Consider the following 19,794-nt stretch of genomic DNA (forward strand, 5'->3'; position numbering starts at 1 on the left):
ACTCACAAGGCAGGTGTCACAGAGTGCTGCATGTTTATAGTAGCAGAGAGCAGCTCCTGTGGTTAAGCCTTATTTGCTCCTAACAGAGCTGTCACTGTGTCACAGCACTGAGATGGATTAGAAGTCACAACTGCTCTAAAATGATACTAAAGATTAAAGCTTCCGAGAGCTAATGAAGCATACAAGATTGCACTGCTATTAGAGCTATTTATATGTACTAATGGGCCAAGCTATGCCGTTCTCCGCACGTTTAGAAGTAGCCTGCAGTGTGAGTGAGTGCTCCGGAAAGCCTCAATAGAACCGTAATGCTAATTAAGACAAAACTTTTAGAAGTCTTTGTGATTGCACAATATAAAGTTGAACTCCATTTATTTTGTTTTTATTAGAAATAAAGCTCTAAAATAACTAACAGATGTTGGCTGCTCTTAACTTTTACCTTTGGATATCACAAGCAGCCTTATTGGATGCCGAGTCTGGTCAGTGTAATATACAGTAATGTAGGTTTCGTTGGGTGGGGGGGGGGAGGCAACGTAGATGCCCCCCCGGGTGTTGGAAAAGCCTGTGGGTGGGCAGTCTGTGGTTCTCTGCTAACCCCTTCCCCAACACCCCTCCCCCCCCAGTCCTGTGCAGTTGCTGCGCTCCTGAGTGGTAGCATGCAACAGAATGCTCGGGATGCTGTCAGTGCTGACCCCCATTTCTTGGGGGCATACGAGGCCCACACACAGCGCCCATGATGCCTAACACTAACCCCCCTCCTAATGCCTAACACTAATCCCCCGAATACATTACACTAACTTGCGCCCCTCGGAAAACCTAACCTCCACCCTCCTAATGTCTACCACTAACCTCCTCTTAATACTTAACAGTACACTAACCTTCCCTCCCAATGCCTAACACTATCCACCCCACAAATACCTAACCCCCCTCCTAATGCCTAACACTAAAAACCCTCCTAATGCGTAACACTAATCCCCCGAATACATTACACTAACTTGCGCCCCTCGGAAAACCTAACCTCCACCCTCCTAATGTCTACCACTAACCTCCTCTTAATACTTAACAGTACACTAACCTTCCCTCCTAATGCCTAACACTATCCACCCCACAAATACCTAACCTCTCCTCCTAATGCCTAACACTAACCACCCTAAACATACCTATCATCCCCTCCTAATGCCTAACACTAATCTCCCCTTAATACCTCACACTAAACTCCCCTCCTAATGCCTAAAACTAACCCACCTCCAAATGCCTAACCTCCCCTCCTAATGCCTAACACTAACTTCCCTGTCTAGCGCTGTAGTAGCTAATTGGCTGCTCACAGCCAAGCTACTAGCCATTTGGCTATTAATGGCAGATTGGCTAGTATAGCCTACAAGCCTTATTGGAAGTACAAGTACTCACTAGCTAGTAAAAGCCAATCAACTAGTATTGGTACTAGCCGATCGACTGCTAATAGGCAGTATAGTGGCAGTATATCCACCTACAGATCAGCTCCAATGCCTCAATCTCTCACCGCAGTCTTCACCCTATGTGGCACCTCCCCGCTTGAATAGGAGGTGAGGAAACTGGTGTACTTTATACTGGTTGAACTCGATGGACAAATGTCTTTTTTCAACCAAAATAACTATGTAACTATGTAACTATGAAACAACACCAACCCGACTTCAGCTACACCCAGGTCTTAAATGAGCAAGGTATTGGAGCTAAACGGATGGTAGACAAATAAAACACTAGAACCACACTGGAGAGAAAGCAAAGTCAAACAACAGTCCAGGTCGGCAACAGAGATCTGAAACGCAAGGTACCAAGTCGCTAGGCAAGACAATCCAATAACGATCCGAGGTCAATACCAGAATCCAAAAGTCGTAGTACAGTGGGCAAGGCAGAGGCAAAGTCAAGAACAAATCCGAGTCTGTCAAGGCAGCAATCAATAACAAAGTCTAAATATTAGGCAAGGGTCTGACACGAAGAATCCAACAAGACACAGCACACAGCGCAACACCAAGCAGCTAACGATATAACGGGCAAGGGAACACTGCAGGAGCAAGGCTAAAGTACTACTAGGGGAGAGGTGTGGCTACAGATTGGCTGGAGAGCCTGAGCTCTGATTGACTGCAGCCTCCACCCAGAATTTTTTCCCAACATGCTGGAACTGAATCCTTGCACAACGCAGAAATGCGTACGCATGCTCCCAGCCACAGAGATCTTGGGGATTCTTCTGGCTGCGCGCGCCGCACAGCAAGAAGAGACGTGAGGAGAAGACCTGGAAAGCGGCAATCCCGACTTACTCCCGGAGGAACATGGAGCAACGCGGGATCCCTCAGGTAGGTTCCTGGCAATTTTTTATTTGCACGTCACATCATGATGACATGTAGCCACTGCGAAGTCCATGACCCATATGGTACAGCGGGCATGCAAATTTAGCTGGACAGTGTGATGTTATCCATCAGAAAAATGGAACATGAAATTATCTGACGCTTTTAAATAAACCCCATCTGTGGCTCTGTTCAGTGGAGGGAAAGGAATAGGTTGTGGCATACATGTACTTATTAGCCCAGTGCTTCTCTTGAAATATTCATTTTATCACCCCTTTACCTATCCACAAAGGGGCTAGATCAGGCATGGGCAAACTTGGCCCTCCAGCTGTTATGGAACTACAAGTCCCACAATGCATTTGCCTTTATGAGTCATGACTGTGGCTGTCAGACTTCTGCAATGCATTGTGGGACTTGTAGTTCTTTAAAGTGGACCCAAATTAAAAATACAAGATTTCAGAAATAAAATCTATTTTCTAAAGTATACGGTAATAATAAATAGCAGCCTTTTTTCAGCTGCATGATGACAAATATAAAATATTTTACATTTATTGGAGGAACCCCTCCCTACCTTTCAAATTGCCGGGACAAAATCCGGCAAACTGGTGAAGTAGGTGGTGTCCGGCAATGGAGGAATTGCTAATGGCTTCCCCCAGTATAATCCTAGTTATGAAAAGAGAAGGGTGAAAAGCATGCACTGAAATGCTCATAGGCTTGAAGGAGTGTTTATTTATCTTTGTATGTGTCAGAGTGGTGCAACTAAATATTTTTAATTAAAAAAAATTTTGGTTTGGGTCCGCTTTAACAGCTGGAAGGCCAAGTTTGCCCATGCCTGGGCTAGATAGAAGGAAAAAGAAAATCAAAAACAACATCAGGAAAATTATTTAAATATTTTATCAAAATCTAGTGTCTACTTTTATAAAATGTTATTTATTTTTTTGTATCAAAGTTCTGTTTTGTTACTGTTATTTTAGTTATTGATTGAACTGATGGCCAGTGGCCACATCTGTCGCTCGCCTGCTGCAAATCATCTGGAAAACATAGACCAGCATGCTTGACTTTGTGGTTAAGACTTCCCATTGGTCCAGACTCCAGGTGAATAGACCAATAAGGATCCTCAACAGCAACTAAAATAAGCTGTGTGCATCAGTGAGTTGAAACATGCTGATGCCTGGGTTTCTGGACAGCTTTGTGGTTGGTAATTGATGTCAACAGATTGAGGCTGGCTGGCAGTTCTGCAAAGAAAGAAAATCTTAGAAGAACAGAACATAAAGGGAAAAATGAAGAATGGAAAAAAGAAACACATTTTGTACACTTTATCAACATTTACACCAATATTTGGATGTTATTTTCTGCTCTGACTATGTGATTTCATGTGATTGTGATGCCATACTTCTGTATGATCGTTTTGCAACCAATACAGATTGAAAGTGGGAGAAAAAAAAAAAGGTTGTGGTGAGCCTTCTGCTCGTTTTAGTCCAACAGGAGAAAAGCGCTATACACATGTTCAGATTATTCAGATTATTAGTGAAATCTTTTTTTAAAACATTTTTACTTTATCTATTAGGGTACTTTGTATTAAATATTGTTCTATATATGTTTTTGGATTGTGGAACAAATCAATCACCCGGGTTTCCATTAATCCTGATGGGGAAATTTGCTTTGCTGTAAGAGTGCTTCGGATTACAAGCATGTTTCTGGAACAAATTATGCTTGGAAACCAAGGCTCTATTGTATTTTATTTAATATGCATAAGACCATTTTATATGAATTATGCTTTCTTATGAACTATGTACTGTGGGGACAGAATGTACAGGGCCGGTTCTTTCATGAAGCAAGGTGAAACACTTGCATCAGGCTCAAAGATTAAAGGGTAGAATGTTTGTACTGTGTGTTTAGTCACTTAGTGCATACAGTCAGAGTAGGAGGAGAAGCGCGAGGAGAGCGAGCGAGGTGAAGAGGTCACCATTGGGGAAAAGCAGCTCGTTGTGCTGTGTGAGAAGTCTGATAGTGAGTGAGGACGGGGGAGGCAGAAGAGCAGCAGTGTTTCATTTGACTTGCACAGCAGAAGAGAGGAGGTGGCACTTCTGTTCTGACTGAGGAGGAATGGAGGACGGCCAACTGGCTGAGGGTGAGCAGTAAGTTTGTCACATACTTACAGCCAGGCAGTGTGTTATTGTGTTGAGCTGGCTGGCTACCTACTGGGGACACCTACCTGGCTTACCTATACTGTCTACCTATACTGGGGGCAACTATACTTTGCTACCTATACTGGGGGCACCTATACTTGGCTACCAATGGGGGCACCTATACTTGGATACCTATAGAGGGGGCACCTATACTTGGCTACCTATACTGGGGGTACAGATACCTGGCTACTTATACTGGGGAAGCTACCTAGCTAACCCATACTGTGGGCAACTATACATGGCTACCTATATTGTGGACAAATATACCTGGCTACCTATACTGTGGGCAACTATACTTGGCTACCTATACTGGGGGCACCTATACTTGGCTATGGGGGCACCTATACTTGGCTACCTATACTGGGAGTACTGATACCTGGCTACCTATACTGTGGGCAACAATACTTGGCTACCTATACTGGGGATATCTATAACTGGCTTCCTATACTGGGAGCACCTATAACTGGCTTCCTATACACAGGGCCGGTTCTAGACTCTTTGCCGCCTGAGGCAAACTTGCGAGGAATCCGCCAACCCTTCCCCGATAGGTAGCCCGGAGGGGGTAGCAGCCAGGAAAGGGGAGCAGCTGGCACAGCAGCGGGGAGGGCCGTCAGACCCCCCCCCCCCCCTCTTGCCTTGCCTCATCGGCAACCCGGGGCTTCCTATACAGAAGGCACCTAGCACCTATCCATGGCCACATACTTAATTTTGGTTGGGGGGGGGGGGGAGTGGAGAACGGCATGGCTTGGCCCATTAGTATATATAAATAGCTCTAATAGCAGTGCAATCTTGTATGCTTCATTAGCTCTCGGAAGCTTTCATCTTCAGTATCATTTTTAGAGCAGTTGTGACTTCTAATCTATCTCAGTGCCGTGACACAGTGACAGCTCTGTTAGGAGCAAATAAGGCTTAACCGTAGGAGCTGCTCTCTGCCACTATAAACATGCAACACTCTGTGACACCTCTGCCTTGTGAGTCCTACCGCAGACCTGTCCATACTTTGCACTGCTGAAGGCCAAGACATGCCTGAAGCAGCTGTCTGTAAGTTGGAAAATATGGCTCTCTTAAATGAACTGCTCTTTTAAAGTTAGTCAATAAATGGTATCATCCTGATCAGAGCCGGGACAAGGTCCTCCAGCACCCAAGGCTGAGACACCAAAGTGCTCCCTCCATCCCTCCCACCCCAACCATCACACACTGACTGCAATTAGACTAAGAGGCACCCCAGGGCCCCCAACACCTTAATCTCTAGTTATCTGGCATGTAGTCACTTCCATGTATCTCCTTTTCTTATTTCTTTCTGCTTCAAACACAATTAGGAATGACAGCTGAATGTATTGTGCGCCCCCTCCTACACTGCGCCCTGAGGCTGGAGCCTCTCCAGCCTATGCCTCGGCCCGGCCCTGATCCTGATTCAAAACTTCATTCTCTTAAATTAAAAGGAACCTTAGGTGAGAGACCTATGGATGATGCCATATTTATTTCCTTTTAAACAATACCAGTTGCCTGGCTGCCCTGCTGATCTGTCTAGTCAGTAGGTTCTAAAAACACCTAAACCAAGGCAGAGTGGATGTATCGATCAGACATGCTAGTAAATCTCAGGTCAATGTGCTCGAAGGAGTGTGTGGTGGAAACAGTGTATGATATCTGGAGGAGGGATGAACGCACCACAGACACTGACGTGCTTTACACAGGCATCGTGCGAGGTGCAAATGGAGGAAACGGAAGATGCATTCACACCGGGGCGGGCGTCAGCAGACAGGTACAGTATAAATGCATGCACGGGGGGAACATGTACACTAGGTGGGCAGCAACGTACGCTGCGTCACAAGGTTGATTCCAGAGTGATTTCATGTTGAAATGGATTGGGAATTAGCCTGTGGTGTATGAGCAGCTGACAGATCTCTATCTGATCAGATTCGATCAGAGATACATCTGTCTCTTGGCCAAAACTGCCCATCATTGTTCCTTTTTTATCCTGCTATCAATCATCAAATCAGTCATTCAACCTATTAAAATAGAGAAAAGTCAGTCTGCCCCTCAATGCCATTGTGTGTCCCACAAGCCCCAGTACTGATCACCCGCATGCAGTGCCCTCCTTCGCATCACTCAGATTCAAGCATGCCCTCTGTAAAGGGTGTATAATGATAGACAAAACTGTGCATTGCTAATGATAAAATTGAGCTCTGATTACTTGCACAGGACTGGGGAAACATTAGCAGTGACAACAGAGTTTTAACAAAAGTGGAAGCAGGATCGCATTATACATAAGTCAGGGCAGTTTCTAGGCTGAATTGCACACAGGGCAAGGGTGTAAAAATTGCAAGCCCTTCCCCCCCACCCCCGTGAGCTCGCAAACCCTTACTCTTTAGGGACAGTCACACAGCCACAGGTCACAAGTACAGTAGATCTGCCTACTTTCTAGTGACCAGCCACTCATCCAGGAGGAAGCAGGGACCAGGAAACCACACAGGTGAAGAGAGCCCGGAAAACCGACTCCTCCATGGGCGCCGCACACTGACAGCCTGCAGTACCACTACAAGACGTCATCTCATCACGCGGTGGTGACATGATGATGACTTGACGTCTGACGCAAGCAGCCCAGGAGGAGTCAAGGAAGGTGACCACGCTGGTAATCTTTCTTCTTCCATTTGGCTGCACCGCGCGTCACCAGCTCCCTAGCAGTTATGTCCTTCTGCCTTCGCTCCCCTTCTTCTACTTGCTAGTCTGCACCCAAGGTGGACACCCTGCCTGCACTGCCCAAGAAACGGCCCTGACATCAGTGCTCTACTTACTGCTTATATTGTACCTAACTTTCTACTGTCATGAGGACCATTTCTATTTTTTCTTTCCTTTCTTTTTGTTCCTGTTATCTGATGCTTATCTCACGGAAGTGTTACACTGAAATATTCTCCATAAAAGCATCCACATGTGTCATTGCTTCATAGTTTGTTTCACATTGAAGGTCAAGTGGATTGGGAAACTATTCTGGTAACTATACTGAGAGAACAACAGCATTAAAAATACTATAGACTGAGGCAGCAGCTGAAGCATTAAATGTCATTGATTCGTGCATCAGTACAACATTCGGGGAGCAGACAGATGAATCTCTTGTATCTAGCAAAACCTGAGCGTATATCAATTATGCAAAACCTCTGGGTGAGGTGTGACAGATGGTTCTGCCCGTCCCTATTTTGTTGTCTGGCATCCACAGTGTAAACACTAGAAGCACAAATTAGCTTATTTTATGTAAACCTGACACTCGCTTCTCCAAAATACAGTCTAAACTGCAGAAGAGTGCGAAGGAGTAAACTACATAGATTATGCCTACTACAGACTACAGCAGTGCTTCTTCCTTAAAGAGACTCTGTAACATCAAAAAGATCCCCTGGGGGGTACACAATCCTCGGGTGGGGGAAGCCTCCGGATCCTAATGAGGCTTCCCACGCCGTCCTCTGTCCCACGGCGGTCTCGCTGCAGCCCTCCGAACAGCGGGCGACAGACCCGACTGTCAGTTCAATATTTACCTTTGCAGGCTCCAGCGGGGGCGCTGTGGCTGCTCTCGGCTCCGAACTACACGGAAATACCCGATCTCAGTCGGGTCCGCTCTACTGTGCAGGCGCAGTAGAGCAGACCCGACGGCGATCGGGTATTTCCGCCTACTTCGGTGCCGACAGCCGTCAGAGCGCCTGCGCAGGAGCCGGGAAGGTAAATATTGACGTCATCTTTCTCGGAGGGCTGCAGCGAGACCCCTGAGGGACGGAGGACGGCGTGGGAAGCCTCATTAGGATCCGGAGGCTTTCCCCACCCGAGGTGAGTACCCCCCAGGGGTTCTTTTGACGTTACAGATCCTCTTTAAAGGACGAACTTGTCAAGAGCGAATTCAATCATCCCCAGTGGTGAAACCCCTCCCACAAGAAAAGTTTGTACTTTTTTTGGCAGTTTCCTGTCTGTGAACCTTGTTGCATTGTGGAAAATAGCTGTTACAACTGTTTCCAACTGCCAAAAACCATGCAGCAGCTACATCACCTGCCAACACTAAAATGTTCACTGGAGTTCCTCTTTAAAGGTAACCTGAGACAAGTGAATAGAAAGTTTTTTATACGTACCGGTTGCTTCCTCCAGACCCCTCTGGCCTGATCGCTCCCTTGCCCAGGTCTAAAGCCTCCTAGATCTACTTGTAGCAGCACCGTTCTCTTCGGCCAGTCAAGTGTACTGCGCATGTGCAGGCTGCTAGGAACTAGGCTGCTAAGAGAGGATTTAGGAGGCTTTAGACTGCGTTGAGGGAGCGATCTGTGCAGAGGGGGCTGGAGGAAGCCCCAGGTATGTTTAAAATGTTTCTATTCACTTGCCTCAGGTACATTTTAATACCAAAGCAGCTCGGAGTGACCCAAAACTACTAGGAAAGTATAAGGGACTAAAATAGAAAAAAAGCCCTCCTACTAAAAAGGGCAGTGTGGTTTGCCTTTTTATAACAGAAGGTATTTGCGATAATTTAGCTATGATTGAGCAATTGTTGTCACCCACAACGCATCACTGCTGAATATGCAAATTATCTCTTTATGCCCCTGAAGCCAGGCTTACATCCAGAACCGCTGGTGTAAAGCATAAATAAAGTCTAAAGTCTATAAAGCCTACCATATAAAGTTTAAAAAGCTACAACTACCCAACATGCAGACAGGCTGTTTCAGCCTATTGGTCTTCTTCATGGCATGGATTGATTTGGCTCTATAAGATAGTAGTGCTTGGACCAGAACAACAGAATACCCGAACAGCTCAGGATGCTCGAGGGAATTACGACCGAAGCAGCTGACGGAGTTTAATTAACAAGTGTTGTGTGTATTCAGCTGTTTTCACTGGAGGGTAAAATAAATATCATTTAAAACAAGCAAATTGTAAGTGATGTACAAATCTCTTGTATGGATGTGCTGCATGGAGTGTTGCAATGAAAATACCAAATACTTGCAGACATTTGTTATTTGTCTAAGTCCCTCCCCCCCCTCCCCCCCCGGTGGTGCCTAACCCTGAGACCCTCTCTGGTGGTTCCTAACCCTAAAACCCCCCTGGTGGTGCCTAACCCTAAGACTCTCCCTGGTGATGCATAACCCAGTGTCCTCTTCCTTCTAGATAATGTTTATTTTAATCGAGGGTTGGATATTAAGGTTAGGCACTGGGAAGGTTGTTTTTGTCATGTGAAAAGGTTATTGTTATATATTTGGTGAGGGGTTGGGGCTGCAAGGAGGTTAGGGCCAGACCAACAATAGAGAACAAACTGTAACGATTGGTGTCAGCACGCAGAGAGAATCTGATTATTGGTGATCTGCAGTATCACCAAGAATGCAGATATATACCTGATTATTGATGATCTGCAGAATCACCGATAATCAGATATATTGCTATCCTCTGGACACCTATAGATAAGTGAGTGTTTGGTGTAACAGTAATACTTTGAGTAATGTACCTGCTGAGCAGGTGGTATACAATATAGAGACACAGCTCTGGGAAAACAGGAACCTTCCAGCAGCCTGAGGCTCTCCGGGGGGAGGAGTCAGGCTGGAGACGGGAAGGACCTAGGAGTGAGTGACAGCTAAGATGGATGTCACTATCTGATTTGGAGACTCTCTCTTTTATGGGGAGAAATAGCTCTCGAGGTCGGGCACGCCGGGTCGGCAACACACTGACAGATAAAGTACAAAGACAGAAGGCTGATTCAGTATCCAAGTCAAGCAGGGTCTGGCAACGGAATATCAGATATACGAGGTACCGAATCAGAAGACAGAGAAGTAGTCAGAAAAGCTATAAGTCATAACATATATCAAACAATGCCTATTCTGGGTGCGAGGTCCTTGGTCTCAGCACCCCGGAACTAGTCTGAAGAATACACAGATGATAATACAGTATTCCCTAGACTGGGTGTGAGGTCCGTAGTCTCAGTACCCTGGAACTAGTCTGAAGTATAACACAGATGATAACACAGTTCCCTAAGCTGGGTGTGAGGTCCTTGTTCTCTACACCCTGGAACTAGCTAGAGGTATAAACAGAATACAATTCAAATAATCTGGCTAAGTGTGTATTCCCAGGTCCACCTGGTTCAAACACACTGAGGATCTGACTAGGTCTGAGTGCTTCCACGTAGTGATCGCAACGGCAGACAACTTGCAAGTGACCAGCAGGAACTATATATGGAGTAGTGCTCTCCAGCACCACCCCTAATTGCTCAACCAATAGTATCCCGCTCAGGAGTCAGCTGATCGGCGTGGTCAGCTGACTCTTCCTGCTTAGTATAAGAATTCTGCCTCTCAGCGCACGCGCGTGTATTCCTAAGCCTATGTGCACTAACAGACTCAGCCACACCAGACACATGCTGCCGCGTGCAAACCGCCGCGCTGGACGCGGTACCAGCCGCCCTACTGTTGTTGCATGCAGCGGCTTTTCCGCGTTCTGCCCTGCTACCAAGCACACGCTTCCGCGTGCAAACCGCCGCACTGGATGCGGAATCAGCCGCCTGCTCAGTAGCACATATGGCGGCTTTTCCGTGATATCTCACAAACGTCAAAACAGCGAATAAAAAATAACCCAAACCACATGGTTGAGAACGCAACTAGTCATACAATACTCAATGATACATCTCTCTAAGATCAGAATCTGATCAGAGAGGCATCAATCTGATCGAATCCTGCACATAGATTTTAAACAAATTCAGCATGAAATCTGTTAAAAATCTATCAAACCTCAGAGTTGCACTGTTTGATTGGAAGCAATGCCATGGGCCATCGATTTGCTACCAGCCTACTGCAAATCGAATTATATCCTCTGTTCAACACGATCAACTAATTTGATCTAATAATTGATCAAGCCAACATGTTGGGGCATCATTGTCAAGCAGATTCAATCAAATGATCAAAACTACCAGAAACCAATGGGCTAGGACTCTTTACTGTCCTTTGTGTCTGTTGATCAGCATGATATTGAGTGCTGTTACTGCAGCGCACCCAATAGAGCCCTTGCAACTTAGATTTTACAGCATGTTCAATTGATCCTTTGGACTGATTTCAGCTGATAATAGATCGAAAGAGCAATTGTGCGGTTATGTTGCACAGCACAGATTCTCTTCCAATTCTATAAAATGATCGAATTGGAAAGGTCAATTAGGCTGCAATAATGAGTGATGTACAGTATGGGCACCTTTAATGTCCCTGGATACAGAGTCTAGTATCATCTTTATTCTGTACAGTATGTGTTTCTATTCTTGGGATAGTATGTCTGTCCCCGCTGCTTTCATGGCTTTTTGTATTTGGCTAATATGTTCTCTTTAATCATGATTTCATAGGTAGTATAATATTCAAAACTAAAACACACACTGAATATAAAGTAGGTCTTTTAGCGCTGCATTTACTTACGGTAATGAGCAGCGAAATCATAATGTCCATTTAATTACCAACTTCATCACCAAAGCAAATTCGATTTACAAAGGTGTGCACACTGCTTTGGAAAATGATTATTTCTGGCGCTCTGACTCTCCTTTTTGTGAGTATGTTATGCTAATGTGTCTCATGTAAGATAAAAGAGTTACAATACTCCCTTATCAAGGATTAGGATGTGAACAAAGCATTGCGCTGCTTTGATGTTTTATTGCCATTGTCTGTATGTCTGTTTTATGTTCAGTTATATAAAATCTCTGCACTCAGCTTTGATCAGAAAAAAATGTTTGTTTTAATTTTAAATATGAGATTCAAAAAGTTCAGCTTACATCTATTCATCGCTTATTGTTAGGACCGGTTCCCACTCAGTATGGAGGACACAGTATCCTGTATTGTGTATATGGGCTGTACCATTCAGGCAAGGGCAGAACAATAGCCCTGTGAACTCCGCCATCGAAGGTGGGCCCGGGAGCTGAGAAGGACGCAGTCTTGTGGCAAGGAGGGCAGAGCAGCGGCATACATTACTTTCATCTAGCGGAGCAACACATCCTCAATACTCTTTCTGCTGTAGCTCTATTCTATTCCTGCAAGTCACATGACACACAGAGATGGGAGCCGCAGGCAGGGCCGGATTTACCATAAGGCATAGTAAGCACTGCCTACTGGCGCCTGTTGATGGAAAGGTAGCTCATTCCCCTCCCTGAGCGCATCCCTCCCTCCTTCCCTATGAAGAGCCCAGAGCAGAGTGTAAATGAGAGGTTACTCACCCTGCTCTCTGAATTCCACTGATGAGATCTCACTTCAGTCAGGGGCACCTCTAGCTACCAGAGCCGGATTTCTTGGAAGGCCAGAAAGGCCACGGCCTAGGGCGATAAAATCAGATAAGATAAGAAGGGCGGCATGACTTGGAGAGAGAAGAGGTCATATGTCAAAGTAAATCATCTCTTCTGGTCCCGCAGCGCAGCCATCCAGCGCCCTGCTCTGCACTAATAGCTGAATTCCACAGTTCCCCAATCCCTGCATCTCTCTCTCACTTCCTGATGTGTTATAACAATCAGGATCAATCATAACTGTCACCTGATAATCCATTCCTCTGTATGATAGACATACAGATCGATGTGAGAAATACCAGAGATTTACATTCCAAAGCAGTTAGAACTAAGTTCCGCTGAGTTTTAATGCAGGCATTTAGAAACATCAGTGAGCTCTGCTAGTTTCTTCACCTCTTTTACAGCTGTGACACTGACCCCAGCAACTAATTGCTTTCTTATCTAACCCTAATTTATGACTGTCTCTCTTTTTTTTCCCTAGCTAGCAGTGATCTCTCCCCTGCTTCAGTTAACTCTTTCCTGACTTATTTTCTGTCCTTCAGCTCCTACCATCTATATGAGATAATATTTATTTGTAAAAAATGTTTGAAATCATGTATGATTTTTGTTCCTTTTCTCACGTGTACACCACTTTGTATTGGTCTTTCACGTGGAATTCCAATAAAATTGATTCATGTTTGTGGCAGTAATATGGCAAAATATGGAAAACTTCAAGGGGGCAGAATACTTTTGCAAACCACTGTATATTTATATAGATCTTTATATTTGTCCTGAAAGAGGAACACAAAGGGAAGAGAGAGGGACAAAGGGACTAGGTTCCAAAAGACATATACTGTATTTCAAAAGGCTGTGTGCTAATTTGAGGGTGGGCATAAATGGAAAAAAAATCAGTTAAAGGATACCCGAAGTGACATATGACATGATGAGATAGACATGGATATGTACAGTGCCAAGCACACAAATAACTATGCTGTGTTCCTTTTTTTCTTTCTCTGCTTGAAAGAGTTAAATATCAGGTATGTAAGTGGTTGACTCAGTCCAGACAGGAAGTGACTACAGTGTTACCCTCACTGATAAGAACTTACAACTATAACACATTTCCTAGAAGAAAATGACTTCTGAGAGCAGGAAAGAGATAAAAAGGGTCAATAGTTCATAGATTTTTAACTCTGGCATACTTCAATGAATGTGTCGTTGAGCAAAAACAACAAAACAGTTAAAACTTAAAAAAGTAGATTTAAACATAAAATAAAACTGTGGAATATCTTAAAAAATCATTTTTAGGAGAAGGAAGATAGATACAATAGTTTATTTCATTAGTTCATTTTTGCTTTGGTGTCCTTTAAGGGAGCATATTATAGCAGTAGTAGAATATCGGTAAATTTACCAATATATTCTACAACTTAACTGATATAGTGACATATTGGTAATATTTGCTGATATTTCACTATGACCTAACCTCTCCCTACTCTCACACAGAACCCTCCCCTGGTGGGTAACTAAACCACCCTAGGAACTGATAGCAACTAATAACCCCCCCGGCAACTGATGATCGCCCACAACTAATAACTCTGGGGAAATGAATAACACCCCCTGGACAACTAATAACACCCCAAGCTCATCCCCCGCTGGCGCCTAACATTAACCACCCCCCCGTGACAAAATAAATAGAGGGTTCTGGGGTTGCACACTATGCAAAGTACGACTGCTAATACTATTGGTAGCTGCGCCCGGCACCAACCATTTAGCACACGCTCATTTTTGTCACGCTACATTTAGCTGCCCCGTTTCCAAAGATGGGCTGTCCTTTCAAAAGAGGGACAGTTGGGAGCTCTGCTCTTGGGTTTCATCAAATCTAAAAAGAGATTTATTGTTAGTTTATCAGTTTGAAAAGACTCCTACTCACTGGTTATATTCATACTGTATGTAAATGAAAGCTTCGAAGTAATAGAGCAGTCTGACACCCAGGGATATGTTTCACAGGGAAACTATCCCCTCTATTGAAACTAATTTTATTTCATCCCATTTTAAAAACTAGGAATGTGTCATTTCTTTTCACCCCCTTCCTTTTCCTTGAAAGCACCTGCTGCGATATCAGTTTACAATAACATTAAAGTCTTCCCGCTTCAGTCCGTGGGTGCATATCAGGCCTGGCCTTGGTGGGAATTAGTTAGGCCCTGACAATTAGATTTAGGCATTGCATCTGTCAGTGTCTCCTGTGTGACCAAACCTAATATAGCTGCAGAGATTAAGGGACTGCTTAGCGCATAACACAGAAATACTTCCGAACCAAGGAAATAATTATTGCGGTTCTCTGACACAGAAAATCTTTCCACTAGCACATGGGAGGGGGCTGAATTCTGAGCTGAGAATAACTCCTTACATATTTATAAGAAGTAGCAGTAGGGTATTGTACCCTGTAGGGTATTTATAAGAAGAAGGAAGATGGAGAAACAATTGAAGTGTTTTCCACAGCAGGCGTTAAGTTTGGATGTTGGTAAGCGTTTCATGTTCATAGGTCCAAAGAGCTGCAACTTGAAGGTTCCACCAGGACCAGATTTACACTGTTTGCCCCCTACTTCAACTATCTTGAGCCTTTCTTCCCAATCTATATTCATCTCTCTTCTATATTCGCAACCGCTTCCATATACTGCAGTAGTGATGATCCTAATCAGCTAATTACGATTACGCTAAATTTCCACAATTATACATAATTACTATTTGTAAATGCAATTGATTTCGTATAGTCATGTGTAATTTCGCATACAATTTTGCGTAATTTTCACATAATTTTGTGCCGACTTTGAATAGCAAAGCCCTCTTGCTTTTTACACCAAAATTGCTACATATGTTGAGGAGAATAGTGGGTACAAGTCAGAAAAAGAATTTTCCAAAAAGACCTTGTAGTTTTCGAGAAAATCGATTTTAAAAATGCAAAGAAAAAATGTTTTTTAAATTCAGAAAACTGACATTTTAAAAACCATTTTTCTTTGCAATTTCAAAATCGTTTTTCTTAAACTACAGGGTCTTTTTGAAAAAAAATTTGTTTTACTTGTTCCCAGTATTCTCCTTAACATACAGTTAAGTTAAGTACAGTTAAGTACAGTGTAGCAGTAGTGGGCTTTCCTCTCCTTACAACAGCCGGACTACATACCACACAGCTGCAGAGGCCAGACGGACGGCCTGAGTCCCCTTTCTCCTGGGGCTGAGCACTCCTCCTCTGCCAGCCGCTTCACTGCCCAACTCCCGGAGGCCTCCCCCGCAGCACCCTGAGAGATTCGCCAGGGCTGCGGCTGTCTGCACCCTCCACGGTGCCCTGCGCAAGAAGAACCGGACGCGAAGCGGACCACGGGGTACCGCCGGCCCTCATCTCCGCCCAGAGGATCGCCGGCTGCCTATCCCGGCACTCCAACGCACTACTCCCGGAGGCGTCCCCCGCAGCACCCCGAGAGGATCGCCGGGGCTGCAGCTGCCCAGCGCGAGTGACGCGGACGAGAAGCGGACCACGTGGCAGGCCGAACACAGGCCACCACCAGCCCTCACCTCCGCCCAGAGATCGCCGGCTGCCTGTCCCGGCACCCCGCCGCACTATCCCGACACCCTACCGCACAGTGACACAGCAGGAAGCCCTCAGCCCACAGAGAGCCCCCCCGGGCAGCACGCAGAGCACCACCGGCCCTCACTCAGAGGATCGCAGGCTGATCCACCGCCCGGAACTGCACATCAGGAAGCAGAAGGCCCCTGGGCTGCACACAGTCCCAGCAGAGCTCAGCAGGAAGGCCTCAGCCCGCAGAAGCCCCGGAAGCACACAGACCCCCCGGGCAGCACACAGGCCTGGCCGACCAAATCCCACGTGAGCGGCCGCCATCACAAGCCACGTGGCCGGCCACCATCACAAGCCACGTGGCCGCCACCACTACTACACCGCAGCCTCTGAACCAGCACGACTGGACTGATCCGGCCTCCACAACTCACTGCAGCCCCACAGAGGCAAGGGACACCGCGGTAGACCCAGCTGCCAGAGCTACCATCGCCTTACACTCTGCTGATGACCCTGCTGATGACCCCAGCCCAGCTCAGCCCAGCCCAACGGACCTGGTAAGAATGCATTATCTGCCACTGCACTGCCTGCCACTGCCACAGACTGCTTAACATTGCTCTGCCTTGCCACGGCAGTGACTGCCGCTACCACAGACTGCTTAACATTGCTCTGCCTGCCACTGCCACGGACTGCTAACATTGCCCATTAGGTATGGGTATGGCCAGCTACTGACACTGGCCCATGGACTATGACCAGTGGCCCGCACTGGCTCTGGAAGGGACTTACTTAATGCTACTGCTGGGGTCTGGACTGGTCTGCTTGGCTTCTGCTATGGACTGTGCCGCAACGTGTCATTAGCATTAGGAATGACTTATGGACTGTTTTGCCGCGCGGTTGCTGCTGCACTATGCACTATGCACTGACTGATATGTTCCGTGCTGTTCCTGCAGGAGCACCGCTGTTGCCTTGGAGTGTAGGTTCAGCCCTGCGCTGCGGCCATGCCTCCCATAACCCCCCGATCCGAACGCACCACCTACTCCAGGTCACAGCTACTCAGGTGGGAACGGGCCACTGCTCTGCACCAAGAGGACAGGCTCTTGGCTGATTCCGTTTGGAGCCATGTTAGGAAAATGATGGCCTCCCCGACAGGGTCATACGCACGTAAGCGCCGGAGAGGCTGCCGGGCAGGTGCCCGCGCAAGGTTACAGAGGAAGGGCTTGAGGTCAGCTATACCAGCAATCCTCCTGGCAAACGTCCGCTCCCTCCCTAACAAGTTAGAGGAGCTGAGACTCCTGGGGGAAAAGAGGGATCTCGGCAGCAACACCCCAGTCTTCTGTTTCACAGAGACGTGGCTCCATGACAATATCCCGGATAGTGCCCTTCACCTCCCAGGCTACAACCTCATCCGAGCAGATCGCGACAGCACCCTCTCCGGGAAAAAGAAGGGGGCGGCATCTGTTTCTACATTAGCCCCACTTGGTGCTCTAACACCTCTGTCCTGGCCAAAGAATGCTCACCAGAGCTTGAACTCCTGCTGATTAACTGCGGGCCCTTTTACTCTCCCAGGGAGCTCTCATCCTACGTCCTGGTTGGTGTGTACATCCCACCTGACGCTGATGCCAAAATCGCCCTGCGCAATCTCAGCGACACTGTCATGAAATGGGAGGCCACCCTGCCAGACTCCTTGTTCATCGTCCTTGGGGATTTTAACAAGGCCAACCTCCGCCAAGAGCTTCCACGCTTCTATCAACATATCACCTGCCCCACTAGGAATGCGAACACTCTCGACCACTGCTACACGGTCCTAAAGGGACGCCTACAAAGCCACCCCATGGGCAGCACTAGGCGCATCTGACCACTGCCTCATCCACCTAATTCCCACCTACAGGAGGCGCCTTGAAACCGCAAAACCAGTCCTTAAGTCATCCAAAGTGTGGTCAAGCGAGGCCAAGCATCAACTTCAGGCCTGCTTCGACTGCACGGACTGGAAGGCCCTGGAAGCACCAAACCTGGATGAGTGGGCGGACAACGTGAGCTCGTAAATCAGGTTCTGTGAGGACTCCTGCATACCAACAAAAACCCACAAACTCTATCCAAACGACAAGCCATGGTTCTCCAAGAAACTTCGGCAACTGCGCAGAAGCAAGGAAGCCGCGTACAAGTCCGGGAACCAGGAGGAATACAGGAAGGCAAGAAACCTGCTCGACAGGGAACTGAGAAGCGTAAAAAAGGGATACGCAGACAAGCTGAAGGAGGACCTCTCCTCAAACAACTCCCAAGCTGTTTGGCGAGGTCTTAAAGCTGCCACAAACTACAAGCCCCCCCCCCCCCCAAAGCGCACCTCCCAGCACTGAGCTGGCGGAAAAACTCAGTGACTTCTACTGCAGGTTCGAGGAGAATGAGACTCCTGCGAGGCTCCCGGGACAGCAGGCTACCCACACTTCACCCAATACCGCAGTACCACCATGCCAAAACCTGCCTCCCCCGACCGTAAATGAATCGGACGTGGCGTGCCACCTGTCCAGGCTAAAGGCCAGGAAAGCCTCAGGACCTGATGGAGTGTCACCAGCCTGCCTGAAAGCATGCGCTCAGCAGCTCGCTCCTATCCTTTCCTCCATCTTCAACAAGTCCCTTCAGTGTGGCATAGTACCGGGCCGGCATGCTTCAGGAGGTCCACCATCATCCCTGTTCCCAAAAAACAGGGCGCGTCCGACCTCAATAATTTCAGGCCTGTCGCCCTCACATCGGTCATAATGAAAACTTTCGAAAAGGCAGTCCTGCCCCTCCTGAAACACAAAACAGAAACCCAGCTAGACCCGTACCAATTTGCTTACAGGGCAAATAGGTCAACCGACGACGCCATTAACATCTGTCTGGAGCTTGTCAACAATCACCTTGACAAACCAAAATCATATGCCAGGGTTCTCCTCCTCGACTTCAGCTCGGCATTTAACACCATTAGCCCCCTGATACTACAGGAGAACCTGGCTGAGCTCGGGGTCCACCCCACACTCCAACTGTGGATCAATGACTTCCTTACAAACAGATCCCAAGTGGTAAAGCTGGGCGCAATCTTCTCGCAACCAAAGACCACAAACACAGGGGCCCCACAAGGCTGTGTCTTGTCACCATTCCTGTTCTCCCTTTACACGAACAATTGCAGATCCTCGGCAAGCTCTGTCAAGGTAATTAAATTTGCAGACGACACCACCATAGTCGGCCTGATCTCCAACAACGACGAGCAGGCATACCGTCTCCAGGTGGACAGGATTTGCCACTGGTGCAAGGAGAACAAGCTGGTCCTCAACAATGCAAAAACGGTGGAGATTATCATTGACTTTAGGAAAGATGCCTCCACCCCACCTCCACTGCACATTGGTGGAACGGAGGTGGAGAAAGTGCCCTGTGTCCGCCTCCTCGGCACCACTATCTCCAACACCCTGAAGTGGAAGGCAAACACTGTCTCCACCCAGAGGAAAGCTCAGCAGAGGCTTT

General features: G+C 46.8%; 1 long non-coding RNA gene across 1 annotated transcript in view; it reads right to left on the reverse strand.

Moving 5' to 3' along the window:
- Positions 1 to 3,266: 3,266 nt before the first annotated feature.
- The window catches only part of LOC137517817 (uncharacterized), an 85,782-nt gene continuing 69,254 nt past the window's right edge, over positions 3,267 to 19,794 (reverse strand). The window contains exons 3-4 of the long non-coding RNA XR_011020676.1: positions 12,696 to 12,791; positions 3,267 to 3,553 (exon numbers count right to left, since the gene is read on the reverse strand). This is a non-coding gene — a long non-coding RNA (uncharacterized lncRNA). The remainder of the gene's footprint in view (positions 3,554 to 12,695; positions 12,792 to 19,794) is intronic.

Source organism: Hyperolius riggenbachi, chromosome 5 (genome assembly GCF_040937935.1).
Source record: "Hyperolius riggenbachi isolate aHypRig1 chromosome 5, aHypRig1.pri, whole genome shotgun sequence".
NCBI lineage: Eukaryota > Metazoa > Chordata > Amphibia > Anura > Hyperoliidae > Hyperolius > Hyperolius riggenbachi.